The sequence below is a fragment of the Loxodonta africana genome, chromosome 12, assembly GCF_030014295.1.
Source record: "Loxodonta africana isolate mLoxAfr1 chromosome 12, mLoxAfr1.hap2, whole genome shotgun sequence".
Lineage (NCBI taxonomy): Eukaryota > Metazoa > Chordata > Mammalia > Proboscidea > Elephantidae > Loxodonta > Loxodonta africana.
Genome location: NC_087353.1, coordinates 104228715 through 104238522, shown reverse-complemented (window position 1 = coordinate 104238522; position 9808 = coordinate 104228715).

Sequence of the window (9808 nt, the reverse complement as noted above, 5' to 3'; positions counted from 1 at the left end):
CCACAGCAAATGAAGAGCTAGGTTCATTTTCTGAGAAGACGGGGAAAGACGTTGTTGCTATTGTTGTTAGTTGCTACCTTATGTATAACAGAATGAAACATTGCCGGGTCCTGTCTCATCTTCCTGATCATCGGAATGTCTGAGTCCGTTGTTGCAGCCATTGTGTTAATCCATCTCATTGTTTTCCTTGCTTTTGCTGACCTCCTACGCTACCAACCATAACGTTCTTTTCTAGTGATTGGCCTTTCATGATGACATGTCCAAAGAGCCCAAGTGTTACCATTCTCACTTCCAATGAGCATTCTGGTTGTATTCTCCTAAGACTGATTTGTTTGTCCTTTTGGCAATTCATGATATATTCAATATTTTTTGCCACGCCACAGTTTGAATGCACAAATTCTTCTTCTCTCTTCTTTTGTACAGAGTTGAAAGTGTTAAATTAAGAGGACTAGGGCCCAAAAGTCTCTTGCCCTCTCTGCTCTTCTACCTTTTCCTATGTGAAATGGAGATAATAATCTATATCAATAGTTCTCAGAGTGTGGTTCCCAGATCAGCTGCATCAACATCATCTGGTCACTTTTTAGAGGTGAAAACTCTTGAATCTCACCCTATACCTCCAGTTGCTGACATCAAGTTGGCCCCTGACTCGTGGTCACCGACGCACAACCGAACAAAGCTGTGCCCAGTCCTGTGCCATCCCCATGGTTGCTTGCAGATCAGACCTTTGTGATACATTCATTTTCGTTTTCTGAAGTAGGTCCCCAGGCTTTCGTCCCTAGTCCACCTTAGCCTGGAAATGCCACCGAAACCTGTTCAGCATCATAGCAACATGCAAGGCTTCACTGAGAGGTAGGTGGTGGCTCTGCATGAGGTGCATTGGCCGGGAATGGAATCTGGGTCTTGCGCATGGAAGGTGAGGATTCTGCCACCGAGCCGCCACTGCCCCCTGCTAAGTCAGAGACTCTTTGGGTGAGGCCAGCAAGCTGTGCTTTAACATGGTCTCTAGGTGATTCTGTTGCCTGCTCACGTTTGAGAACCCTGGTCTAAAGGCAGTGGTTGTTAGCAGACTTAAACAAGGTACTGTCTGGGAAACACCTTTGCAATCTGTGAGGCATCTTGAAACTATTAGTGTTAGTAAATGGGTTCAGATGTCCGGGCTTAGACAGTGCATCTTGACAAAACTGTAGCTGAGATCACCAAAGTGCTGTCAGCTGGCAAAACGCTTCCAGGAAGGAGAACGTCAGAGAGTTTCGAGTCCAACCAGATGGGAAGGGCGCAGGAGGAGGCAATGGGAGCAGTTGGAGTAACTGGAACAGTTCTCCTCTCCAGTATTTCCCACAGCACCTTCCTCTTCTGCACAGTCAGTGTAGTGATTGTAATTGGAAGTGCACCGAGCTCCTACACCAGGAAGCATAAATTATCCCTCCAGCACTGGCATTTGTAACACAGATTAGGATCTGGCTTCAATTGGGGAGGGATTGCACCTCTAAGATTTGCCACATTATTTAGGGAAATCGCTCACTTTACACATCAGGACAGATTAGAATGTGTCACTATTAATACCGGGTATTACCCTGTTGTCGCATGTTGTTAGAGGGACAATTATTTCATGTCTGAGTAGAAATCTTACTTGGAGGCTAAAGTTAATGCAACATATGGAACTGTGTGGAAACAGGGCTTGCACGTCCTATGAACACAACCAATTGCCCATTACAGCAGTGGTTAATGTATTTCTTCCACTTCATCTGTTTTACTGTGTATGAGATGATTATTGTTTTGCCTAGAAGAGGCGCTGGCCCCTCTGAACTTGGAACGATGGACTGCAGACTCACAGTTCAAAGGTTAAGAGAGAATTGATCTGTGGCTCTCGCCAATCCCTTGCACTGCTCCCTGCCTCGGAAGGATAAATCTCATTTTCAGATAAATCCAGATTGCTTTCCAATAGATTGGCTTTTGGCCTCCCCTGGTGAACAGTACTTTGACATAACCCAGACAGCCTCCCAATAGCTATGAAGAAATCATTTCTAACATCTGAGGTTAATTCGCTAAATGAAGCATTGGATTTTCTTTTAATGGAAGCAAGAAAAATGGTTCAGATGAAGTTCGAAAAGGCAAGGCTAGCTCAGAGAACGTTCTCTGCGGCTCCACCCCAGCATGTGCTTTCTTGGACATTTTTTGCAGAACTCAATGAATAAACAGTAGGCGAAATGCCTTTGTTTCTGTGTTGTCTTTGTTGTTTTGAGTGCTTTCTCATGCATTATCTTAAGGGTCTTGGGAGAGATGGAGGATGGGGGGACTCTATTTGGAAAATGGATAGACTGAGGCCTGGAGAGCTTAACCCAGCTTGTCACTGATCACACACGTCAAGTTATGCCTTCCAAGGAGGGGTCCGTGGTCTCTTTCACTGTGTTATGACCCCTTTTCATTCAATACACCTGACTTCAAGTGCTCGGAGAAGAAAAAGATTTAAAAGAAAGAAGTATGATGAAATGAACCATATTGGAGGAATCCCAGCAACAGGTCTGTGATGTGTCACCTACCTCCAGGTCTCAGAATCCCTGTCATTATTATGCCCTTTAGGGACATTTTACCTGGGGAAGGACCTCAAGATCTTTTGGAAGGCCTTCTCAGCAGCAACGACTGATTTATTTAATTAAACTTGTTATCCCACATTATCATGTGGTGGGAGGTCAGGTCCCTGAGGACTGGTACAGAGGAAAGCTGAGAGGGAGAGATGGTCAAGGATGATGACAGCACAAAGGAAGCAGAGACTGGGCAGCATGCTGAGGTTCTATGGGATTGTCTGCTCAGAATTTTCTCTTGGGAAATAACCCCACTGCTTAGTTTTCTAGTTCTCCTGTAACAGAAATGCCACAGGTGGGGGCTTTCAAGAACAGAATTTTGTTTTCTTACAGTTTTGAAGGCTAAAAGCTCATATCAGAGTCTTGGCCATGTGAATTTCTTCCTTGCAGGTAGTCCTGGGCATTCCTTTGTTCCTTGGTTTGTAGACGATCCTCACATGGCATCTGTCCTCTCCCGTGTGTGCCTGTCTCTAATTTGCTCTTTTTATAACTTAGGAGTGATTAGATTTAGAACCTACCTAGTGGGGGTATGATCTAATTAGCATAAGCAAGACAATCCTATTTCCAAACAGGATTACACGCACAGATACAGGGGTTAGGATCCCAACACAGATTTTGGGGGGACACAGTTCAGTCCGTAACACCCACTCTCTTGTCCCCAATGGAGTTGCCATGTTTCTTCATCATGCTGCTCATCCTCTCTTCCGCATACCCCAGTTTATTCGTTTAGGGGTGAGCATCTAGTCTAAATAAGATTATGATTTCCTTCCCTGAAATAGTACTTGAATTTACAATGTGTCCTTCTCAATGATGAAGAAAGCTTTAACATTTGGGGAACTGTTGGCATCCATGTTACAATCACATGGAGAAAGTCGGGCAGCAGAGAACATGAATGAGTGCAGAGAAAAGCAGGGACACAGAGGGGGGCCCAGTCTCTGGTTCTAGATATTTCTGAGACCCATTTCTGTCCTACCTATCCTAAGACTTGATTGTCTAACAGTTTCTTGGATTGTATGGGCCAGTAAATTTCTTCCTTTGCCCAAGCCAGTTGACATTGGGTTTCCCTCACTTGCAGTCAAGTCCCACCTAAACAGCCTGTGTCTGCAGAGTGACACCTGTCTCCCTGGATTCCCCAGAGGGAGGTGGAAGTGATGAAGGCCATTTAGGCCAAGTTGAGAGGGTTAAGTGGGCAATGGGATGTTTCCACTTCAGAAGCTCCCACAGACTTCCAGAAAGCTCTTTCAGAGCACCCCTCTGGTATCTAGAACTCTATTGTTAACCTTCCACCTCTGCCTAAATCTACATTGAAAATTCCTAAACCCCTCTCCTCAGAAAATTCCTGGACCGCCCCCACTCCAGTCTTCAATAAGAGGCCTGTGTGTTTGTCTTACTTGTAGACTGGCCTGGCCTGCCAGTGGTACTTTTTGCAATGGAGTGAGCTTCATCTCCCTGAGCCTCAGTTTCTCATCTGTATAATGGGATAAAAATATCTACCCCACAAGATCATTGCTGAAAAGACAGGAGATGCCCTGTGTTAAGTGTTTAGCATAGTGTCAGGCACACAAGTGTGCAGTATCAGCTCAGGGACTGAGCTAATGAGTCAAAGTTATGCTTGCCACTTAATTTGTGAGCAAAAATGATTTCAAGCCAATGTAGCCTTTACTAGAACTCTCCAATTAAAAGTACTAGATATTCTCCCAAGTGGCAGATTCCCTCCTGGGTTTACAAAGGGGGTGATAATGAGTTACTGCTAATATAGCCATAAAGCTGTTATTTGCACAAGCAAAATGAAGTGAATGTGCAAATAAAATTATAACGTTAAAATATTGTTAAAATGGTTAATGAATTTAGACAAGTTACTGAGCAGGTGAGTTTGGCAATTGATTGTAATGGACGATTTGAATTGGTCTCCTTGAGTCAAAATCAATACTGAACACGCTACAGTACACCGGAAAGACGTGTATCTCCTCCTTTTGTTACCATGTGGGCCATTTCTGGCAGGAGTTCCAGGTCCTGTCTTGTGGGTCAGGACTGGCGAACCAGAAGGGAGTGTAGCCGACTTTGTTTTCACAGAGGGCGGCTAATCGGTCCTGAAGTGCAGGAGGCTCCCACTGTGCAGACACGGGCCGCAAACCCAATGTCAGCCTGAGATGCCATCAGGTGTGTGATACTAGTGGCTGGGAACCAGGATGGCAGCAAGCACCCACTCTGTCCTTCCTTCCTGTCTCGGTTATTTAGTGCTGCTGTAACAGCAATACCACAAGTGGGTGGTTTTAAAGAACAGACGTTTATTTTCTCACAGTTCAGGAAGCCAGAAGTCTGAATTCAGATCACTGGCTCTCGGGGAAGGCTTTCTTTCTGTCAGCTCTGGGGGAAAATCCTTGTCTCGGCCTCTTAGCTGTGGCATTCCTTAGTTTTTGGTTATTTCCACATGGCATCTTTACCCTATTTGTGCTTGTTTGTCTCTGTCCCTAATCTGCTGTTTTTATATCTCAAAAGTGGTTAGGTTTAAAAGATACCCTACGCGGGTATAGTCTTACTAACGGAATAAAGAAAACCCTGTCCCCAAACGGGATTACAGCCACAGGGGTTAGGATTCCAACACATATTTTGGGGGGCACAATTCAATCCATAACATTACCAATCCTGATATCTGAAATCCTATGGATGTTTAACTATATTAGGCTACACACCACCTGTGTTCTCCAAATCTCACCTGTCTCCGACTGACTGTCTTAGTTATCTAGTGCCACTATAACAGAAATACCATAAGTGTGTGGCTTTAAAGAACAGACATTTTCTCACAGTTCAAGAAGTTAGAAGTCTAAATTCAGGGCACCAGCTCTAAGGGAAGGCTTTCTCTCTGTTGGTCCTGGAGGAAGGTCCTTGTCTTTTTTGAGCTTTTGCTCCTGGGTGATCTTCATGTGGCTTGGCACCTATCTCCTCCCACCTCTGCTTCCTTAATCTGCTCCTTTTATATTTTATAAGTGATTGACTCAAGAAACACCCTACACTAATCCTGCCTCATTAATGTAACAAAGACAACACATCTCCAGATGGGATTACCTCATTCAGGTCCCTGTAGCTCTATCGTCAACTGTGCAGAATACAGCGTCACACATGAAAATCGTCACCAGGAAGATGGTCAGTGACTCAGAAAACAGTGAATGGCCTAAAAAGATCAATGCGACTTTAAAGGAATTATAAATTCAATTAATCTTGAGAGCTCACCAAGAAATACTATGCTGCTCAGAAAATTTAGTCCTAGAGTGTTTTTCTAAATAAAAATAGGGGATGTTTTTTGTTTGTTTATGAAGGAAACTGGAAGAAAAGGAAAGGAGAGTTAAAGAATTATGTAAGAGGTTTTTATATTGTCGCCACCAGAGTTTCCCAGCCACAGTTTGGTGACAGCCTGGGGCAGTATCTGTTATTTTTCCAGGGTTATCATGGCATTCTTAAAATAGGATCAGGATAGAGCAGATGCTAATTAACATATATGATTGTTCTACATTCTCAGAGCGTTTTCTTCTTTAAAACTTAAGAATTGATTTTATCAAAGGAACGAATGTGTCTGACTTTTAAAACTCCAGCGGTATTGGAGAGTTAATGATGAGAAGTAGCAGTCCTCTGTGGGGGCTGCATCACCGGAGTGGCTCCCTGGAGGCAATCGCTCCAATCTTTCAGCTATTCGTTCCAGTGTTTATCTCCATATTTCTGAATAACATGTGTAACAGGATATTGAATAGATTTTTGCTTTGGTTTCAGAATTATAGCTAATGCCTCAAAGCTGAAAATAATAGGTGCTAAGAACTCCCACAGCCTAAACGGAATTGACAAGATGACCAGATTCATCTCTGAATGTCTTACTAAGATGTGGCAGAAATAGAAATGACAGATAACACTTGTGTCGTGCTGTGCTGCAGATCCTATTCTCAGCTCCTTAGATTTATTTACTCAGTTAACTATTGTAGTGACCCTATGGAAACCCTGGTGGCATAGTGGTTAAGTGCTACAGCTGCTAACCAAGAGATCCACAGTTCGAATTCGCCAGGCACTCCTTGGAAACTCTATGGGGCAGTTCTGCTCTGTCCTGTAGGCTTGCTATGAGTCAGAATCGACTTGACGGAAGTGGGTTTTGTTTCTTTTTTTTTGGTTAGTAACCCTATGAAATATTCTATTTTACAGATGAGGTAGCTAAGACTTACCAGTTACCATTGAGTCAGTTCCAACTCCTGGCGACCTTATGTGTGTCAGAATAAAACTGTGCACCACAGTGTTTTCAATAGCTGAGTTTTCAGAGGTAAATTGCCAGGGCTTTCTTCTGACGTGCCTCTGGGTGGGACTACAACTTCTGACCTTTCCGTTAGCAGTGGAGCTCATTAACTGCTCCACCCAGGGACTCCAGCTGGGGATTAAAACTCTTTGTCATCCAGTTGATTTGACTCAGAGGGAGAGCGAGGTTAAATAACTCTGCCCAAGGGCAGAAACAGGTTCCTATTCCAGGTAGTCAGGCTCCTGACTGTTAATTACATGCCTCTTGCAGACACCCACCCCTCTACCAGCCTATCTAAGCAGAAGACCAGCAACTTTGGAAAGACCTTGGGAACCATCAGCCTAGAGGATGAGGTCTTTGCCTCCCTTTTACTCTCCAGTCCACCCTCCCGGTTCCAAACCAAGAAGTGTGTGTGTCGGGGTGGGGGTGGGGGGTATTCCAAGTAGAGATTAGCAGTATCTACAAGAAGGGGAGGCTGACATCGCATTCCCTTGCTAGGTGTCTGCCTTGCAGCAGACTAGCTGATTGCCCTGGTGCCTGTTTGAGCAGGGCAAGGAATGAGAGTGAAGAGGAGCAGTGGGGCAGCCCTCCCTCTCGCCACCTGGCATGGTGAGGATGCAGGACTTCTTATAGACCCAAAGGACATTGGAGTGGTCGGCCAAGCTTGAGCCATCTTGTTGGTGCTCTGCTGGAAGAGACAGCAGCGGCAAGAGGCCCGGGGTGGGGTTAAGCGGGGTCAGAAGAGGTCAGGCTCATGGTGGGAAGGCTCCCAAAGGCCCTTCAAAACACTCATGCAAGTGCCCTATGAGCAAATTAACACCGAGATTCTTGAGTGTATGCTGGACATCTGAGGCCAGCCCCGTGTGAGCTGGGAGGTGACATTAGCCGTAAACTAAACACAAATATGTTTGCCCCTTTACTCCGGTCTCCCCTTCCTGACCTGGAAAAACAAACAGAAAGCTGTAAACCTGTTGCTGTCAGATCTGTTTTGACTCATGGCAACCCCATGTGTTCCGGAGTAGAATTGCGCACCGTAGGGTGTTCTGTGCTGTGATCTTTACAGAAGCAGACTACCAGGCCTTTCTTCCATGGCACTGCTGGGTGGGCTCAAGCCGCCAACCTTTTGGTCAATAGTACGGTGCAAACTGTTTGCACCACCCAGGGATTCTCGGCCAAAACGGGAGGGTGAAATTGCTGACATGGCTCTTCCATAGTCCGCATCCGTTTGGCTGAAGTACAGCTGGGACAGGAGAGGAAAGCAAGTGACAAGATCTAAGAGGAAAGTTTTCAAATGAAGAAGGTAGACTGGACATTTCACACCCTTCTTACAATGACCAGAAGTCTATGAGAACTGGCTGAGAGGTTATTAAGTGGAGGAAAAATGAAATTCAATATAGTTCTGCTGAACATAGAGATCAGGGGAGAAAAATAAAACAAGCTCGTGTTTTTACCTTCCAAGTGCAGACTGCTGCATTATCGCGTCATGTTTTTACTGCTTCTTGTTGACTTATCAGTTTAAATATGGCTCTTTGGTAACTGATGAATTAGCTCTTTTTTTTTTTGCTTCCTCCCTGCACACACACTTTTTCCTCTCCCACCCCATCAGTACAGCTACCCGTTTAGAAAAAAAATAATCATAAAGTTTATGTTATTATGACTGTCAAAATATCGTTCAGGATCCCAGAGAGCACAATGGTTAAGAGCTCGTCTGCTAACTGAAAAGTCGGACGTTTGGACCCAACAGCTGTTCCTCAGGAAAAGATGCGGCAGTCTGCTCCCTAAAGGTTACAGCCTAGAAAACTCTCTGGGGTAGTTCTACTCTGTTCTATAGGGTCACTATGAGATAGAATCAACTTGATGGCACACAACAACACAACAATTATTGTTGTCTTAGTTACCTAGTGGTGCTATAACAGCAATACCATAAATGGGTGGCTTTGACAAACAAATTTATTTTCTCACAGTGTAGGAGGCTAAAAGTATGAATTCAGGGTGCCAGCTCTGGGGGAAGAATTTTCTGTCAGCTCTGCGGGAAGGTCCTTGTCTCTTTGAGCTTCTGTTCCTGGGCCATCTTCGTGTGCTTGGCATCTTGTTTCCCCCACCTCTGCTTGTTAGCTTGTGTTTGAATCTCTTTTATCTCAAAAGAGATTGACTCAAGATACACCCTATAGTAATTCTGCCTCATTGACATAACAAAGAAACCCATTCCCAAATGGAATTACAACCGCAGGGATAGAGGTCAGGATTTGCAACACATATTTTTGGAGGGTACAATTCAATCCATAACATTCCACTTTTTGGCCCCCCAAAATTCATGTCCTTGCCACATGCAAAACACATTAACCCCATCACATCATCCAAAAATTCTTAAATTAACTCCAAGTCCAAAATTTCATCTTCTGAATTACCTGAATGAAATATGGGTGAGACTAGGTGTAGTCCATCCTGGGGCAATATTCCTTTTTATCTGCAACCCTGTAAAATTTAGATAACAATTTGTCTGTTTCCAAAGTACAGCAGTGGAACAGAATGGATAATGGGCACTAAACAATTCCCAGACCCAGTAGAACAATTTACATTAGTGCTCAAGGCTTGAAAACAATCCTCTGTTCCCTGAGACCATCTAGGCAAAGGTCCAGCCCTCCAGACTCTGGGTGTTAGCCATGCCCTCTGGATTCTAGGTGGAGGCTCCTTGGCCCTGGGCTTCAGCTCCACATTCCAGGCCTCTGGGATGGCAACTTTGCTCCCTTGGCTTTAGGCAGTCCCATTCTCCTAGTCTATCTAAGTGGCAGCCTCACCCTTTTTGCCCCATCAGGCCTCGTTCTCCTGTCACTTGTGCATGGAAGCCCCACTCCCTCAGCTTAGATGGCAGTCCACCCTCCTGGAGAACCTTAACGGCAGTTCAACACACTGGAACCAAGTTGGCGAAGATCTGACTCTTTGAAACCTAGGA